We start from the raw sequence: 20382 nt of genomic DNA, 5'->3' as shown, positions 1-20382 counted from the left end.
TTCCATAGGACATGTCCTAAAATTACAATAAGTAAAATTAAAACATGTCATGATATAGTAGGTTCTCAGTCATCCATGTCATAGTTAACAAGGGAAGGTTTCTCAACTGTCAGCCCAAATATATGGAGACATGGAGACATGAAGAAAGTCCCCAGGGTGGCAATCTGTTATGGATCCGTCAAAGATGCTTATACTCCTACACAGAGCTCCAATAGAGAACAGGCTGCAATATATAGTTAAGGTGTGGTGCAAGAATTCTCACAACCCCTATGACTGACTTAGTTCAGATTTACGCTTCTACAGTCCCTCCGCTTCCCAACTGAGCTATCGAGGTCAACAGTGTAGAAGATGCACTTCCCATTCTTGTGATGTGATAACACAGGACCCCCTGAAGGGAATTGCTGAATCATCAGGGGCTGTAGCTCAGTGATAGAGCCCACTTCCAGGCTCAATGCTCAGATGTATTACAAGATTTGAAGTGACATTGTACTGCCCAGTGATGGTGGTATAGTGGTGAGCATAGCTGCCTTCCAAGCAGTTGACCTGGTTTGCCTCCCAGCTGTCGCAGTAGCTTTCTCTGAGTGATGTTGCTTTCTTTATTTGTCAAGAAGTCAGCAGAAAGGTTACTTGCACAACCTGGTTTGATAAACATTAGATCTCTTTGGGATGCACATTATGGCCAAAATGTGACTCCCGTTGCGTCTCTGTGTCTCTCTCTTACTCCACACACACCACACCACACACACACACACACACACACCACCACACACACACACCACACCTTGTGTGGAAATAAAAAAAATAAAAAGAACAAAAACAAAATCACACTGATCATAAAAAATAAAAAGTTAAAAAAAGAAAGTTATATTGAGTATGAAAACTCTTGTTTATTACATTTTACTTCATAATTGCAACCGCATGTGTTGTATTCATTGTTGCAAAACGTTCTGTATATAGTTTGTTTTTACCATGACAACACCTTTGATCTGAAGCTTGATGCTGTCATGTAATAGTTTTCAAATCAGCAATAAATATAACAATTTTTGATCAACTCATATCAATTGCATGCTTAAATAACATACCGGTTAAAGCCCCGACATTTCAAGAGAACCCGACACACTTCCGGGTTAAATCTGACCACTTCCGGTTTAGGCCCGCCCCGTCCGAGTACGGATCCGGATACAGATATTCATGTGGTAAACAGATACAGATACAGATAATGCTGTACTCGCTCATCCCTACGCTCTACCATTTGAGCTAATTTCCCTTTTCAAAAAAGTCATAGTATAGTATGACAAAAATTCAAAAAAAATCATAGTATAATATGTCTACAATTCATAAAAGTCCTAGTATAGTATGTCGAAATATTCCTAAAAAATCGTAGTATAGTATGTCGTAACAAGTCCAAATTTATAGTTCTTGTTGTAAAACAAGAAGAATCTAATGTTTGTCTGGAGAATGTGGGCATTGATCCCCCCTACCTCTCGCATGCTAAGCAAGCACTCTACCATTTGAGCTACTTCCCCTTTTCAAAATATGTTATGGTATAGTACGTCAAAATTCATAAAAAGTCATGGTATAGTATGTCGAAAAATTTCATAAAAGTCAACAAAATCATAAACAGTCACAGTATAGTATTTCAAAAATTCATATAAAGTCATAGCAACATGTCAAAAATTCATAAAAGTCATAGTTTAGTATGACAAAAATGGTGTAGTACAGTATAGTATGTCAAAAATTCATAAAAGTCATAGTATATTATGTCAAAAATTCATAAAAAGTCCTAGTATACTATGTCAAAAATTCATAAAAGTCACAAAAAATCATAAACAGTCACAGTATAGTATTTCAAAAATTCATAAAAGTCACAAAAAATCATAACAGTCACAGTATAGTATTTCAAAAAATTCATAAAAAGTCATAGTTTAGTATGATAGAAAATCATGAAAGTCATACTATAGTATAGTATACTATGTTAAAAATTCATAAAAGTCACAAAAAATCATAAACAGTCACAGTATAGTATTTCAAAAAATTCATAAAAAGTCATAGTATAACATGTAAAAATTCATAAAAGTCATAGTTTAGTATGACAAAAAAATCATAAAAGTCGTAGTATAGTATGTCAACAAATTAAAAAAGTCATAGTATAAAATGTCGAAAATTCGTAAAAGTCATTGTATAGTATGACAAATATTCATAAATGTCATAAAAAGTCATAATAGTATGTCAAAAAATCATAAAAAGTCATAAAAAGTCATAGTATAGTATGTTGAAAATTGTATAAAAGTCATAGTTTAGTATGTCGAAAAATTCATAAGTCATAGTATACTATGTCAAAAATTCATAAAAAGTCATAAAAAGTCATATTATGTCAAAATATTCATAAAAGTCATCGTTTAGTATGTCGAAAAAAACATAAAAAAATCATGCTGTAGTATGTTGAAATATTTATAAATATTCATAGTATAGTTGTCAAAAAATTCATAAAAAGTCATAAAAAGTCGTAGTATAGTATGTCGTAACAAGTCCAAATTTATAGTTCTTGTTGTAAAACAAGAAGAATCTAAAGTCCTCTGGAGAATGCGGGCATTGATCCCGCTACCTCTCGCATGCTAAGCAAGCACGCTACCATTTGAGCTAATTCCCCTTTTTCAAAAATAATCATGGTATAATACGTCAAAAATTCATAAAAGGTCATGGTATAGTATGTCGAAAAATTCATAAAAAGTCAACAAAATCATAAACAGTCACAGTATAGTATTTCAAAAATTCATAAAAGTCATAGTTTAGTTTGATAGAAAATCATGAAAGTCATACTATAGTATAGTATACTATGTTAAAAATTCATAAAAGTCACAAAAAATCATAAACAGTCACAGTATAGTATTTCAAAAAATTCATAAAAGTCATAGTATAACATGTAAAAAATTCATAAAAGTCATAGTTTAGTATGACAAAAAAATCATAAAAAGTCGTAGTATAGTATGTCAACAAATTAAAAAGTCATAGTATAAAAATGTCGAAAATTCGTAAAAGTCATTGTATAGTATAAACAAATATTCATAAATGTCATAAAAAGTCATAATATAGTATGTCAAAAAATTCATAAAAGTCAAAAAAGTCATAGTATAGTAGTTAAATTGTATAAAAAGTCATAGTTTAGTATGTCGAAAAATTCATTAGTCATAGTATACTATGTCAAAAATTCATAAAAAGTCATAAAAAGTCATATTATGTCAAAATATTCATAAAAGTCATCGTTTAGTATGTCGAAAAAAACATAAAAAATCATGCTGTAGTATGTTGAAATATTTATAATATTCATAGTATAGTTTTCAAAAAATTCATAAAGTCATAAAAAGTCGTAGTATAGTATGTCGTAACAAGTCCAAATTTATAGTTCTTATTGTAAAACAAGAAGAATCTAAAGTCTTCTAGAGAATGCAGGCATTGATCCCGCTACCTCTCGCATGCTAAGCAAGCGCTCTACCATTTGAGCTAATTCCCCTTTTTCAAAAATAGTCATGGTATAATACGTCAAAAATTCATAAAAGTCATGGTATAGTATGTCGAAAAATTCATAAAAAGTCAACAAAATCATAAACAGTCACAGTATAGTATTTCAAAAATTCATATAAAGTCATAGCATAACATGTCAAAAATTCATAAAAGTCATAGTTTAGTATGACAAAAAATGGTGTAGTATAGTATAGTATGTCAAAAAAATCATAAAAGTCATTGTATACCATGTCAAAATCATAAAAATTCATAGCATACTATGTCAAAAATTCATAAAAGTAAAAAAAAATCATTAACAGTCACAGTATAGTATGACAAAAAAATCATAAAAGGTCATAGTATAGTATGTCAAAAAATTCATAAAAGTCATAGGATATTATGTTGAAAAATCATAAAAAGTCACAAAAAGTCATAGTATAACATGCATAAAATTCATAAAAGTCATAGTTTAGTATGACAAAAAAATCATGAAAGTCATACTATAGTAGTATAGTATGTCAAAAAATTCATAAAAGTTATAGTATAGTATGACAAAAAAATCATAAAAAGTCATAGTATAGTATGTCAAAAATTCATAAGTCATAGGATAGTATGTCCAAAAATCATTTAAGTCTTAAAAAGTCATGGTATAACATGTATAAAATTCATAAAAGTCATAGTTTAGTATGACAAAAGAATCATGAAAGTCATACTATATGTCAAAAATTCTAAAAAAGTTAAAGTATAATATGTCAAAAATGTGTAAAAGTCATAGTATAGTATGACTAAAAATTCATAAATTGTCATAAAAAGTCATAGTATAGTATGTCGAAAAATTCATAAAAGTCATAAAAAGTCATAAAAAGTCATAGTATGTCAAAATATTCCTAAAACTCCCCCCGGTCTGCCAACCACTGTTCCCGTTGTAGTTCCGCGGGCTCGTGTCTGTTTGGCAGTGACGCTAACGCGATGAGGAGGCGAGGCAGCGCGAGGCTTTACCGTTACGTGACACAGTTCACATTATCATAGGATTCTAAAGGTAATCTTTAGTGTCCTTAGCCCCCGATGTTGTCATTGATAGCATTATGAATGTTTAACTTTTTCGAGTGAAAACCGAATTTGGCTGCCACCTGTAAGCTGGCTGTTGTTGAGTGAAATCAGAACAAATATATTGCACCTATACTGAGAATTTTTTTTTTTATGTTATCAAGCAAATTCACTTGTCAGTGCCTCATTTCTTAACATTGTTGCCTTTGAAATAAAAGCTGAGACTCACCGTAAGATAGCCGTTTCAATTCAGTGACCACGTCTTGTGCTTTTATTTTGAAGGTTTTCCGTTATAATTGTTCGCCAGTGCTAATGTTTTGATAGTTGATACTCGATTGACGGTTTGAGAGTGAGTAAAAAAAAATATTTTGGGGATATGTTGTTGACTGAACAGGCTACATGCTTACATGCATATTTTAACATTGCTGTTGCTAGTTATCTCTTCGGGAAGGACTTCTGTTCCGTTACAGAAGCTAACGTTAGCTAGCCACAGGCTGTCTACTGTGCCCCAGAAACCATTATGCGTCACGTTACGCTTTTGGCAAGCACAACTTGGTAAAATATTAGTGTGTAATAATCGCCTTAAATCATTAAGTATGTTGCCCACATATGTAGAAAATATGTTGCAAAATCCGTTAGCTAGTACACTGACACACTTTCACTTATTCACTATGCAAACACATTTGAGCTGATAAAATGGGAGCTTGTAATTTTCTATAACTGAAATTTTTACTCACATAAAATACACACCCATTTTCTTAAAAATAATAAAATAATGTGTACACTGATGTTTACATAACTACAATGACAGCTACAAACTTTTTTTGTTTTACATTTTTTGCATTTTGCAAATTTACCTTCATATCCACCACCCTTAGTGGTTAGGTTTGTGTGTTTTTTTTTGACTAACACTTCCAAAAAGAGGCAGTACATTAGAACAATGGGACTACAGTGGCTTGGAACTAAAATGACTGTTGTACTCGTTTTCAGATTTCTACCGGTGCACACAGCAGTTGGACATCTCAGAAGACGCCATAGAAAGCCATGCAGTCTTGCCTTTACACTGCCTTACTACTGGTACATTAATTGGATACCATGCTATTTTTTTGCTTGCTTTCACAATGATATTTAATTGTGGTATCTGTGAGTTTAGAAATACCTCAGTTTCTGACTATGTGAAACATTGTAGAACCCATAGAAACAGTAAGAAGGCTATTTTTCCCTTTGGGTTTCCAGACTGTGGAAGAAGCTTTTCGTCTTACAATTCTTTTAATGTGCACTTGTCCAGATTTCACCACGAAGGGAGGAAGCTGTCTTTTAATCGTAACATATCTGTGCAGTTAAAGTGTTCTTGGGAGTTTTGTGGCAAAGAATGTGAAAGCATAAAAGGTCTCGTAGCTCACCTTAAGTGTCATTTGCAAGAGGGTCTTGAAGTGACGTTTCCTTATAGTGGATGTGCAAAGGCCTTTAAAGTCATATCCTCTTTTACATCTCATTTATCAAGATGTCACAAGCATGTGATGTTACACATATTGATCAAAGTTATATCAGGGAAACAACAGAGTATGCACCTGCTGGTTCGGATAATGGGTCAAGCGTTGATAGTGAAGTACCAACAGTGCAGCATGAAGGAGTCTGACCCAGGGTCAGCCCAGGATAATTTCACTGAAAACATGGCTCTTTTTTTTCTTGGCTTACAAGCAAAGTATCTGGTTCCTGCATCTACAGTCTCTGATATTGCAAGTGAAATGAGGTTACTACAGGATATGCAGCATGAGTTTACTATGGATTGGTTTTCAAGAGGTCTCCAAGAATATGGTGTGCAAGCTGAGGCTTTACAAAATCTAGGGAAATGTATGTACGAACAAAGCCCTATGCAGCGCACCCTACATGCAAGTAGTGGCACCTTAACTACACACCACAAAAGACTTCAGTTTTACAGGAGAGAATTCAATTTGGTAGAACCTGTACAAATAACCTTAGGCCATGATGACAAAGGCAATACAAGACATTTTCACTATGTTCCCATTCTAGAAAGCTTAAGAGCTTTCTTGAAAATGAAAGTGTACAGCTTCAAATTCTAAATCCTGTTCATGCCGACGAGAGCATGCTATGTGATATTAGAGATGGTTCGGTCTCTAAATCTAGTGAACTGTTTGCCTCTGATCCACATGCTCTTCAGATCATGTTGTTTCAAGATGCTTTTGAAGTTGCAAACCCTCTTGGGTCCGCCAGGCTAAAACACAAAGTTCTTGCTGTGTACTACACTTTAGGTAATGTCTATGCACACCACCGATCCACCGTTGACTCAATACAGCTTGTACTACTTTGTTTGGAGAAGGACTGTAAGTTTTTTGGACCTGAGAGAGTTTTTGATGTTTTGTTATCAGACCTGTGTGACCTGGAGTCAAAAGGCATTTGTGTTGAAGGGAAAACTTTCAGAGGTAGTATTGCCTGTGTCATTGGAGACAATCTTGGGTCCCACTATCTTGGGGGATTTACTGAAAATTTCAGCTGTGCTGAATATTTTTGCAGGTACTGTCATATTAAAAAGGGGATTTTCAAAAAAATCCTCTTTCTACAGCCACAGAGAGAACACCAGCTAGTTACAGTGAATCATTGCTGGAGTTGGAAAATAACCCAGATATCCTAATGCACAAAGGCATCAAGTCAAACAGTGTTTTGAACAAACTCACACATTTCCATGTTTGTTCACCAGGACTTCCACCCTGCCTTGCCCATGATTTATTTGAGGGCATAGTTGACTATGATTTGGCAATGTACCTGCATTTCCTAGTAAATCAAGAAAGTGGTTCAGTTATGATGTACTTAACCGCAGAATTGTGACTTTTAGAGGTGAGAGTCAGAATAAGGCTAATGTTCTGCATAACAATGGGACCAAACTTGGGGACATACTGCCCAAAACTGGTGGCTTCTTCGTTCTTGCCAGTACTGTTACATAACAAGATTAGAGACCCTAAGGAGGAAGTTTGGCAACTTGTATTGCTACTCAAGCAGGTGGTTGAGCTTGTGTGTGCTCCTACACTGTCACAATCACAGGCTGCCTACATGAAGGTCCTCATTGAGGAGTACATAGAAACAAGGCATGTACTCTTCCCACTTAAAAAGCTTCGACCCAAACATCATTACCTTTACATTATTCAGATCTCACATTAAAGTTTGGACCCTTAATTCGCATATGGACTATGCGATTTGAGAGCAAGCACAGCTACTTTAAGAGGTGTATTCGGGCAAGTAAGAACTTCAGAAACATCACAAATCCCTTTCAGAGAGGCATCAGTTGCTGCAAGCCTACCAAAGCATGGGCAATGTGTTTTCCCCTGAGTTTATCATGTCTGACTGTACAAGGTTTTACCCAGAATTGTATGATAGTCAGTTAAGGACGCGCTAAAAGTGTTTGATGTCTCGCCATCAAATGCGGTAGTGACAGACAAAATTACTGTACGAGGCACATGCTATGCAAATGACATGCTTGTTATTTTGAGCTGCGAGGGTGGAGAGTTAACTCTCGGCTTATTGCATGCATTGTAGTGAAACAACAAAAGACTGTGCTTCTTTTGCTTCGACAGAAAAGAGCAAGTCTTGATCCAGATCTTGGTGTTTTTGAGTAGTAAGGGAGAAGGTGGTACTTTTATTTGCCAAAGACTTGATGGGCTTCTTGATTACACCCCACTTAGACACTACCATAGAGGTGGCAGACTGCTGGTTACTCTTAAACACAGTCCACCATGGAACCTGTAAGGGAGAAGATCAGAAGCACACTGCCTTCACTGGAAGAGGAGCAAACAGAGACTCTTGTCACAAAGTTGACAGATATTGGAGTTAAAAATCTGGAAAATCACATTTTTAACAGCAGCTGACTTGGATGGGATTTTGTCGTTAATACAGTCCAGGCGGCTGATACATGCATTCTCCTCAGGTAGGTAATGGGCTTGATTAGACATTTAAATACACACACACACACACACACACACACACACACACACACACAACCACACACACACACACCACACACCCACACCCATGACACATGACAGTACATTCAGCTCTTTGTAAGTGTCTCATTCTCCTTTTTTTGAAATTCACATTTTTGATTGTTCCTGTTCCTCCCTAGCATCTCAGAGCACCTTGGTTGTGTCCGGTGCTCCAAATGATTCAAATTTGAATGAGCATCTGGTGGCAACGCCGACTGTGACACCTCCACAGAAGTTTCAAATCCCATGGCAGAAGTTCCCAGTTACGTTGATGAATGCACTGCAGGAGAAGAAGAGACCACTACCAAAAGACAGAAGACACATGATCCGGATCATCATGGAAGACATGATGGCTACTGACACCAGACCAGGCAGAAGCAAGTTGAAGCAGGTTGCACAACAGCTGGTTGAGAGATATCCTGATTCCTTCTTGGACAAATGTGGCATAAATTTGTGGGTCAAGGTTTTGCATCCCTTGTAATGCAAATGGAGAACAGGGTTGAGAATGTCAGAAGACAGTATGCTTTTAGCACATCCCATGGTGAGAGGCCCAAGAAAAAATGCAGAGCTTCTGACCGTTATGGTTGTACTCAATGGCAACCTGAGTCACTGAATGACTTTAACAGCCATGAGGGTAAAAAGAAAATGCTACAAGATGCCTTTAAAGAAAACCTTCTCCCTCAGAGTGACATTAAAAACTGATGTCTGAAACATATTATGCCCAGCACATCACTCTGAATAGTGAGGAATATTATCAAAGTCATGGAAGAATGGCCTTACCTCTTCGACACCCACCCATCTGCTCGACCACACAGAGAAACTAATGGGATTTCCTGTCCAAACCAAATTGCTGAACCAAATTCAGGAGAAGGGCGAGATCATCACTGAGTTTCTTGGTAGCAAGGGAATCACAGGAGTTACTACAGACCCATTGAAACTCCTCCAGGTTCTAGTGAAGTACCTCTCAAAGGAGCAGAAGGTGCTTTTAATAAATGAAGAAGTAAGTTCTGCTGCAAAACATCAATTCCTTAATTTAGTAAATTATGATTTAGCCCAACAAATATGTCACCTCACTAATTTCCCCTATGCCTACTCTGTCTTCACCTCTCTCACAGGATGCCTTAGCAGAGCTGCCAAGCACCCCGTGCATCATAGTTATGGGTAAGGAAATGCATGTCTACTCTAAAAATATTGGGAGGTGTTGTGTATTTGTTTAATTGAAAGATGTATGTTATTTATGTTTTACAGATGAAGGAAGATACAAGATGTCAGTGGATGAAGTCCCAGTTAACATAATCGGCTGTCCACTAGTTGCTGTGAGCTATGTGTTCAGCCTGTATTATGTGCTGAATATAAAGTATCCAACGGGAGCAGCCCTGACTCTGGAGTTCATCCAGAGGTAAGTTTTGACAATCATTTTTGTCCGTTTTATAGTATTATTTATTTTTGCAATTTCAATTTAGACATGTTTGTATGCCACAGGTGCCTGCTGGGGATAAACCCAGAACGGGGCACGAAAGCAGAAAAGCGGGGGAAACAGTACAACATCCCTCCAAAACTGCTTTGATTCCTGTCGGACCTTAATGACTTCAAGAATCCGTGGAAGATTTAAAGGTAATTGCACACACCTTTGTTCAGGGTAGCCGCGGGGTCTTAAAAGTATTGAGGAAGTCTTAAATTTGATTATCTCAAATTAAGGCCTTGAACAAAGTCTTGGATCTAGCCAAACACCAAGCGGTAACATCTGCAAAGATTGGATCTGTGAGCGTATTAATCTGCTCGGTGTGCGTCCTATAACAAACAGAGTGAGCAGCTACCGGACTCTAACATTTGTTGATCTGAGCAGGACTTCCCAGAGCAGACTGTTTAGAGACGATGTGACCGGCAGGTAACGTTAAAGGTTATCTGCTGCTGTAGCAGAGCTGCAAGTAACCGCTGATCTGAGCTGTGTGTTTCAGGGTTTAACACTGCTGCACAACTGTTGTTGGTGATCTACAAGAGGAATCTTTGCAGAATTTATTCTGACTTAAATAAAAGTTAGCACAGCTGTTCCGCATGGGCCATTGAGGCTCTGTGCCAAATTTGGCGTCAATTGGTTATTAGATGGCACTTTAATTTTTATAATTTGCAAAATTGCTATATGAAAAATTTACTTTGTACCTCCTAGAGCGCAAGTCCCATCTGCACCAACATCTGCGTCTAAACTTGGGGGGCCCAAGCGCCCGGATAGCTCAGTTGGTAGAGCGGGCGACCATATAAAGAGGTTTACTCTGACGTGGTGGACGCGGGTTTGACTCCGACCTGCGGCCTTTTGCTGCATGCCATTCCCCCCTCTCTCTCCCATTCATGTCTTCTGCTGTCCTGTCAAAATAAAGGCTGAAAATGCCCCAAATAATCTTGGTGGACCCTCATTACAAAACTTATTAAAAGAACTTTGATAGTCGAAAAAATGCAATGTAATAAGTCATTCTATTTTTGTTTTCCAGCAGAAGAAGCATCTCAAACAGAGAGAAAGGAGAGTGATGTGTGTCTGTGGACACCCATCTTTACGGAGGACAACCATGGTATTATTAACTTTTTTTAAATAAGGACCATTTTGCAAAAGTGAGGACATTTCAGCCGACTACACTTTATTTTCCCCGGCCTTTAAGGCTATTTACAAGCTTCTTTCAAGTTTTCAGAGAGATCCTCAGGAAACGTGCAAACATCTGTTCCTGTGCATCTACGCTTTTTGTACTCTGAATACAGACTTTTGCTCTCTACTGCCCTCTACTGACATGGACTTATTTGCCCTGGAACAAGGAAAACTAGAGGAAGACATGTCACATGGTTTTAGAATGAAACGCATATTCATTGTCTGGTTGTCTGTCACATTCTTGTTATTTAACTAATGTTAAATAAATTATAGTTATGTTGTAGAAAGGATGTTCATACCCTGTCTGATATGTTCTTAAAATGTAAACCGCTACATTTTAAATTCAAAATGGACTTACTATCATTGTAAAGCCTTTTAGTGAAAAATTACTTATGTTACAGCCAACGCTTTCTCACTCCGATGGCGTAAAATACGGAAGTTTGGCCAGTGGCTTTCCGCGTCTGATGCAACAAAAAGGCGTCCTTTGGCGTGTGAGGAACGTACCGGGGAGAGCAGCATCTAGCGAGTAGTATGCAATGGGGAATTTGTCGTAGGGAGGTTGGTCGGGGGGGTGGATGTGTCAAACACAGGACCTCATTCAAGAGACCGGGGTTCAAGTCCCGTGTGTGTCCTTAACCGTCCTGTTATTACCGGGTGTCACGGAACTTTAGCATATTGTATATATATATACTTTTAATGCCAGTAACAACTGACCAAACGTCCATATCTTACGAGATGAGAGTGAGAACGTGTTGGATGTTTTAGTACTCTGTGTTCTGCTTTAATTCATCCTGTGTTCATCACACCCACCTTGTGTACAGTGTGACAAATTGTGTTAATGTTTTTTAAAGTTATTTAATTTTTTTATTTCTCTTTGGGTAATGCTTTAGTCCTTTTTGTATTTTTAAAGAATTTGAAAGATGAGTTAAATAAAAATCTTTTTTTCATCACAGATTTAAGATGTTTTACCAAATGTATTACCAAATAAAGTGCACCATCAAGTAACAGAAAAGTTGCATTTGTATTTCTGTAAGTAATACCAAAAATTTTTTCATTTACTGTAGTTAAACTTTTAATTACAGGACAAAGTCTATGTAATGAGCTGCCAGTACATTTGCTGTTATTTTACAGATTTATGTATGATTCACAGAAAATGTTCTGTTTTTTAACTGTAGGAACACCATTAAATAACAGAAAATGTTCTGTTTTTTAACTGTAGGAACACCATTAAATAACAGTAAATGTTCTGTTTTTTAACTGTAGGAACACCATTAAATAACAGTAAAGTTGTCTGTTTTTAACTGTAGGAACACCGTTAAATAACAGTAAATGTTCCGTTTTTTTACTGTAGGAACACCATTAAATAACAGTAAATGTTCCGTTTTTTACTGTAGGAACACCATTAAATAACAGTAAATGTTCCGTTTTTTAACTGTAGGAAACCATTAAATAACAGTAAATGTTCCGTTTTTTAACTGTAGGAACACCGTTAATAACAGTAAATGTTCCGTTTTTTTACTGTAGGAACACCGTTATTAATTACGGTAGAAAGTCCCGGTAATGAGCTGCCAGTACTTTTTCTGTTAATTTACGGATTTTTTCTTACAGTGTATTAAAGCCAGCATTCCACTCCACTGGTATAGACTGTTTTCAGCCACATTTAATGTTCTAAGACTACATCACATGTCACTTTTGTGCTCTGGAAAATCAGGCAACTGGTAACTTTGTTGCACCGGTTAAGAATCACAAATCATATGCATACACTTCATCAAGTGAGAACCATGCACTGCTGGGATTTGGACCCAAGATCTCCTGTTTACAAGACAGGCACTTTAACCACTAAGCTACAGTGCCTTCTACAGATAAGCCTGTCTTGCAAGAATACAATGAGCTAATGAACAGGGTTGCTTCCATCCATCCATCTTCGTCCAGCAGCTCCAGTAGGGGACCCCTACGAACTCCGGCAACAGCTGGACGTGTCCTTGAGCGACGCCTCAGGACTTGCTGTTCATAGGCTATGCTGTAACAGTTTCCCTAACTCACCCGGCAAGGTAAAAGTACAACGCATATAAATTAAGGTAATGGTGGATCTCTGATATCTATCGGCTGTAATTTAAACAAATAAGTTCAGATTTTTTGTTCTGCAAGCTCTCACCTTTTGCCCCATATTTCCCTTCATATGAGTCCGAGCCAGCAGCACTAAGGAAGAGCAGCCTCTCCTACGGCGAGTGGTGGCGACCCACGGGGAAACTTTGGTTTCCCAGTCAGTTCCAGTAGTACAGGTGAGAAAGTGGTGGATAAAACGAGGACTGTGGGTTGGCGTTGTTGTACGTGAGTGGAAATACATCCAACATGCTAACGCATATCCAACGCCATCACCCAGACATGCCAATCACTAGAACAAGACAAAAAAACTGTCCAACGTCTCCTCCCTACAGTGGTTAACCAGCCTTTAGACACAAATACAAATAGGGCCAAAAAATCACTGAATCAATCAGGATTTCCACATCACCTTCAATGCCCCGTATCCACTCGTAGAGTAACCTGGCTTCAAGTATTTGCTGTATGTACTCAAACCTCGTTACAACACGCCATCCCGTCCACCGGGACTTCAGTGGACCGTTCCACCCCTTTAATACATGTCAATCAAGCTGAGCCTGTAAAGGCCACACAGTCTGATTAGTCAAGTGGAAACACCTGTGGGAGTGGAACATGGATGTGTAGAGATGGGCTTTCAAACAATGCACCTTTTTGACATGTCAAAGTAGGAAAAGCAAGGTAGAAATAAAAATGAATTATGGCTTAACTCAGTTTACATTTTTACACTGGACATAAGGTATTACAAAGTCAAGAAAGTAGGTGTTAACCCTTTCAAGTAACCTTCCCACCATGGACTAAACATACTTCAAGACTGACTACAACTTCAGTTAATTAGAAAGCTTGACATGTTTTTTTACCTTTACACATGTTAGTTTTCCACATATCTGCTACTACCACTCTGATCATATTCCCTTCCTCAATACTCCATAAAGAAACAAAGAGCAATCATCAATGACAGAGAGCATATGTAGTTAATCATTACTCTCTATCAGCTTCACGCTCAGAAAGGAATATCACGACTCATCATCGTGGTTAGCGAGACCAAACACTTTAGAAACACATTCCTCAAGTCAGAAACTCTAGAAATGATCCCTGAAAGTATAGTCTTGGTTAGACTGAGGGGGGAACTGCATCTCATTCACTGCAGAGTGATTGTCACTCAGGGTTCAGAGGGACAGAAGCTAATCATTACGTCCTCCAGATGACTCTGAGGTGAGAAAGTCTATTTAGATCTTTAAGAAGACCGATATGTACATTGAATTAGATTTTCAGTCACTGCTGTCTAAATACTTCAGTGTCAGCCTACTTATTCTCTACAATAAATGCTCCAGTCCTTTCTTTGCATTAATACTGGTTCAAAACATGCTTCCACTGGCTCAGAATATGGAAAACAACAAAATAAGTTACCATAGTTATGCGGACGACACACAAATTTACATAACCTTATCGCCAGGGGACTATAGTCCAATACAAAAACTGCAACATGAAGACAATTACAAATTGATATCACCTTAAGAATATATCAAGGGTTAAAGGACTTATGTGTCAACAGGATTTGAAAAAAACCTGTCCAAACCTGCTGCTCGGGTCCTCACTAAGACCAAGAGACTGGATCACATCACTCCAGTTTTGAAGTCTTTACACTGGCTTCCTGTACCTCAAAGAATTGATTTCAAAGTACTTTTGCTAGTTTATAAATCACTAAACATAAATTTCCTTTTTACCAAAATTCAAGTTCCAGTTTGGGTAAAATGTTTTGCTTTAAAAGTAGTCTTTAGTCCAATATAATCAGAAAGCTTAATCTGGCAGTGGAGCCATAAAAACACTACATGCCAAACAAACTACTTAACAATTGCCTAGCGAGTCACTGACTGATCACATTTACTTGATGGAAAATTGCTAACATTAATTTTTTATGTGGCTCATTGGTCTAGTGGTATGACTCTCACTTCGGGTGCGAGAGGTCATGGGTTCAACTCCCGGACGAGCCGTAAAGGCAGGAGCTGTTACAACCTTAATCTGTAATTTAAAATCCATTGAATCGTTAATTTAACCCAGATTAGGAGCAAGCACAAATGTTGGCAATTTTTCATATCCTGCTTCAACTGCACGCAACAGAAAAAAACGGGAAAAATATGAGGAGCAAACGAGCAGGGGCCTGTTGCACGAAACCAGAATAAGGGATTAAGATGGGATATTCAAGTTATCCTGGATGAATTTAGCTGGGACTCGGTTGCACAAAACCAGACTGAATTAAACCTAGCCAAGTAACCATGGAGATTTATTCTTTGCGGCTAGCCTGGTCCAGAGCGGGCTAACAGCCAGGGTAAGATCAATCCTGGAGTCTCGTGTGTCATCCGCTGCCGCTCTGATCCAAAATAAAAGTGTTTTTAACAGTTATTCCATTGCCTTCTGAATGTGTTCTGTTTTTATTTTTAGTAACATTCATTACTTGTCACTATTGTTGTCATCAGTTTGATTTGAACTCCTACTGTTGCAGTTGTTAGATGGTTAGAAATGGTTGCACTGGCACCCAGATGCAGAGCGGCAATCGGGAGAGTAGGGACTTTTCCCGGGGGGACGGTTGTGTGTCGAGGCGGCCTGGCATGCGACCACTGCCCAGTGGACCTGTGCATTACATAAGTGTCCATTCTCTCTGTAGAAGTAGAGATGAGGAGTGCGGGGTCTGGGGTCTATGCAGCTTCAGGTTTATACAGGATGCTGCGGAGATTAAGTGGGAAAATGCAGCGATATTCCCAGATGATATTAATGGCAGACTGGTCAGAGACCAATACATTCATGATTCATTTTCTTGTCGATTGTCTTTCTTTAATAAAAGACAGTTTGTGTTACTCCGAAATATGTAGGCCTAATGATTTTTTTTTTTTATTATACCTTTCATTTGGTTTCATAACCTTCTCAATAAGTTTCACATCACTTGACCAATAACGTGGCCTATATACGTACTGTATATAGTGTAGTTTACATTAATGACACCGGGAACACCACAATGCTTCTTAATCTTTATTTTAATGCTGTGACTTGTCAGAAGAATTAAAAAAAACATACATATTGTTTTACATATATGCTCACAGCGTGTATTGAAGTCACTTACTTCTTTTTCTAGTTGTTGTCCCTTTCTGATTGTTCTGTATGAACTGAATTAGTGAATCAGTTGTACACAGATATTTAGTATTAGACACAGCTTATAGGGATTTGTGCATATGGTTGTAAAAACAGGTTAGGGTTCATTTCCCGAGGAACGTTACTCTCTGCTCACTTTTAACGCAAAGGCAAAATAATACTACCTTTTATTTATGTAGTGCTTTACATGGTAGGCTAGTCAAAGACACTTTACAGTAAAACCAGCACATTTATCACATAAAAACAGAAACATTAAACTAGCATATTTAAAGCAATTAAAGCACAGTGTAACCTACAACTTTGTTAAAACTATTGTACTATGGTGGCCCATTCAGGATCAACACTGTGTACTCTGACTGCAGAAACACAAGTTCAAATCTCAGTGATATTTAATTTTTATGGTGATTTGGAGACTGAATGCAAAGTGTGTATCCCCCATGTAACTCAAAGCCTATCACTTCCAGTCAATACTGTCACATTTGGAGCTCCTTCAAGTTACATTAACGACCAGGTGACTCCTCAACATGCCCCCACCAACATACTGTTTACAGTCTAAATGGCCAAGGACATTAAACCTGTAAGCTCACTTTAAACTAGATGTGGAAAGTTGAAAGGTTGATCTTTTTCACCTGTGCTGTGGCTTAAAAACAGGTTCCACCGAGATTTGAACTCAGATCGCTGGATTCAGAGTCCAGAGTGCTAACCATTACACCATGGAACCTTTTTTTACTACCCTTGAGGCTGCAGCCTCCCATTCGGGTCCCTGGCATTCAGCAATAAATATAACAATTTTTCATCAACCCATATCCATTCCATGCTTAAAATAACATACTGGTTAAAGCCCTGCCCATTTCAAGACAACCTAACCCACTTCCAGGTTAAATCCTGTCCACTTCCGGGTTTAGCCCCGCCAGATACAGATACAGATAATTCATATGGTTAACAGATACAGAAACAGCTGTACTTGCTCATCTTTATGAAACACTTCTTGAGTTAATCTTTCACTTTTTTTCTACGTACGTAACTACAGCTCTGATTTAATACAGGACCAATGTCAGAGATCGTACAGCTCTTTCTGCAGACTTTCACCAGCTAAATACCAATTCCCATACCGGGAGTTGAACCAGGGCCACCTGGGTGAAAACCAGGGTTTTCCTTACTATTAGAAGTCTTTAAGAGCAGCAACCAAGACCTTTTGGACACCACTTAGGCCAAATGACTGTAAAATCAAACTAACTGAAAGCTTTCTCAGATGTACTGATTGTAGTCTCCAGAGGACTCCCTAAGACTGTGTGTAAAGGTTATTTAGGCAGAATCCAGACTGCTAGACCACATGGGACTGACACGTTGAATAATAACAGTGATTTTATGAATACATCCATAGATATGCCAGGAACAGGGCACATAAATACATACCTTACTTGTTGATAAAACACAGCAAGAAGTCTGGTCTGGCAGTCAGGATTCAGATTTTCACCTTTTCACCACCACCATGCCTAGTTAAAGTTTTACAATAGATGTTTGATCTTAAAACATATATTATGTCTATTTAATATCGTTATGTGAGATAGGTTTGGGGAAAAGCATTTCAGGTTTAACACAGGACACAGATCTTACAGATCTTGCTGCAGACCTTCGTCGGCTACCAATTCCCATACCGGGAGTTGAACCCGGGCCACCTAGGTGAAAACCAGGAATCCTAACCGCTAGACCATATGGGACTGGCTATGTATTAATGACAGGGATTTCATGAATCAGTTCATAGTCTGGCTGGAAACAGGCCTTTTTTTTTTTAACGTGAAGAAGTTTCTTAAGTAAGTTTTATCTTGAAGCTTTTGAGTGTTCTTTAGGTTTTTATCTGCTTTAACTATTACCGGACAGCGGGGGCACGGAGCACAGCTCAGTGATAGAGCGCATGCTTCGCATGTATGAGGCCTGGGTTCAGTCCCCGGCATTTCCAACAGGTGTTATTGTCCTAACTGTAAAAGAGGTTGAACAGCTCTTATTCTGAAAATGAAATAATGCACCAGGAATTAAAAGTCAGTAAAGCTGATGATTGACTTTAGAAGTGTCTACCTACTGTGCACTTCACCCATGTCCTACATTAATTCAATTAAATTTTATTTATAGTATCAATTCATAACAAGAGTTATCTCGAGACACTTTACAGATAGAAGAGGTCTAGACCACACTCCAGAATTTACAAGGACCCAACAATTCTAGTAGTTTCCTCCAGAGCAAGCAACAGTGCGACAGTGGCGAGGAAAAACTTCCTTTTAGGCAGAAACCTCGGACAGACCCAGACCCAGGTTCTTGGTAGGCGGTGTCTGACGACCGGTTGGGGTTAGAGTGAAGAGTGGAAATAACAAAAATAGACAAGTCTAAGTCTATCTCAGAAAAAAGTTTTAAAAAATCTGAAAGTCTTCAGGGGATGTAGCTCAGTGGTAGAACTCATGCTTTACATGTATGAGGACCTGGCATCTCCAGCAGGTATTATGGTAGAGTCTTTAAAAGAGCTGCAACAGATATTACCTCCTGTGGTAATCTGACTGGTAGGGTTATAGAACGTAGTGGTAGACTAAGACCTCCTGTGACACAAACTAAGCGGTATGCTCTCTCTTTATACCTCAGACTATCAGACAGCACAACAAGCAATTTAAATGAACACGTTTTACAGTTTCTATTTTACTGTATTCATGTACTTGTACTGTAGTGCAGTATATTTATTGCATTACACATACGTTTTTATGGGTGTTTCGGAAGGTATGAGTAATGTAGTGTCCATTTTCATAGATGAAATAAAGTTGACATGATATCAAGTTTACTTTTCAGCAGGTGGAGACATTTCACTTCAGACACTTGCAGCAATAGATCAATCATAGTAAATAGCAGACGATGGTTTCGATTCATCAACCTCTGCGTTATGGGCCCAGCATGCTTCTGCTGCCCCACTCCGCTATGCTGCTCATAAGAAAGGGCTCAGACGATTGAACATCAAAAAGGGGTTACCAGATTTGCAGTGAACGTTGTGTTGTCCAGCAGAAATGCAACAGGTGTGTTACTTTTAGACTACGATTTATACCATAGCAGTGAAATCATATTGCCCAGGTTTGATTTTAAGCCACTGCAGTTGCATTTACAGGTTTTGAAGCCATATACAACATTAACATTACATGTTTTACCACAGTTTCTTCTTTTAGTCAGTGATATTTCAAATCCTTTTGGGAGTCATCCCAGAAGGATTAATAAAGATAAGTCTAAGTCTATCTCAGAAAAAAGTAAAAAAACTGAAAATCATCAGGAGATGTAGCTCAGATGTAGAGTGCATGCTTTACATGTATGAGGACCTGGCATCTTGAGGAGGTTTTATGGTAGAGTCTTGGGAAGGACCAAGGTTCCAACAGCTTACGGGTTGTTAAGTTAAACATTTGGTAGACCTTGCCACTATCTTTTATGTAAGCTTCCTGATTACTCAGACATTGATTATTCACATGTAACACTTGTGATTGGCTGGTGTTTTGGAAAAAATCATTGTGAGTAGAGATATAAACATCAGTAAGGAGTCTACTAAGTTGCCTCTTATCATTTTAGTTTAGACACCCAGTGAGGCTTACCACGATTTTTTGGACTGCGTCAACTTGGATTTTTGGCTGCTCTCGAGCAAGTTCAACAATGGCCATTATAAATAGCAGGCCACTAAGTGCTGAACATCTTAACGATCCTTCCGGTCCAGAACCTCTCACTCCCAACCACATACTAAATATGAAATCATCAATCATTCTTCCCCCGCCTGGGCAGTTTAGCAAAGAAGACCTATATCTATGTAAAAGGTGGAAAAGAGTGCAGTTCCTAGCCAATGAATTCTGGCAAAGATGGAAACAGGAATACCTGCTAAACCTACAACAATGCCAGAAATGGCAAAGAACATCACAAAACTCACAAGTAGATGACATTGTGATT

At 38.0% G+C, this 20382-nt stretch overlaps 1 long non-coding RNA gene and 5 other non-coding genes across 6 annotated transcripts; 2 read left to right on the top strand and 4 right to left on the bottom strand.

The window, feature by feature from the left end:
- The first annotated feature begins 1450 nt into the window (after window positions 1-1450).
- Window positions 1451-18466, top strand: LOC116685366 (uncharacterized). Its single transcript, XR_004330944.1, has 3 exons — window positions 1451-1538; window positions 7653-7656; window positions 18453-18466. It is a non-coding gene; the product is annotated as an uncharacterized LOC116685366 (long non-coding RNA).
- On the bottom strand, window positions 12960-13032 carry trnat-ugu (transfer RNA threonine (anticodon UGU)). The gene has a single exon. It is a non-coding gene; the product is annotated as a tRNA-Thr (tRNA).
- On the bottom strand, window positions 14171-14386 carry LOC116685367 (small nucleolar RNA U3). Its single transcript, XR_004330945.1, has one exon. It is a non-coding gene; the product is annotated as a small nucleolar RNA U3 (small nucleolar RNA).
- Window positions 15198-15269, top strand: trnap-cgg (transfer RNA proline (anticodon CGG)). Its single transcript has one exon. It is a non-coding gene; the product is annotated as a tRNA-Pro (tRNA).
- trnaq-cug (transfer RNA glutamine (anticodon CUG)) lies at window positions 17072-17143 on the bottom strand. The gene has a single exon. It is a non-coding gene; the product is annotated as a tRNA-Gln (tRNA).
- trnae-uuc (transfer RNA glutamic acid (anticodon UUC)) lies at window positions 18072-18143 on the bottom strand. Its single transcript has one exon. It is a non-coding gene; the product is annotated as a tRNA-Glu (tRNA).
- Window positions 18467-20382: the final 1916 nt, after the last annotated feature.

This window comes from Etheostoma spectabile, unplaced genomic scaffold (genome assembly GCF_008692095.1).
Source record: "Etheostoma spectabile isolate EspeVRDwgs_2016 unplaced genomic scaffold, UIUC_Espe_1.0 scaffold00569791, whole genome shotgun sequence".
NCBI lineage: Eukaryota > Metazoa > Chordata > Actinopteri > Perciformes > Percidae > Etheostoma > Etheostoma spectabile.
Note: the sequence above shows the minus strand (reverse complement) of the source record. Positions and strands in the feature narration are given on the sequence as shown.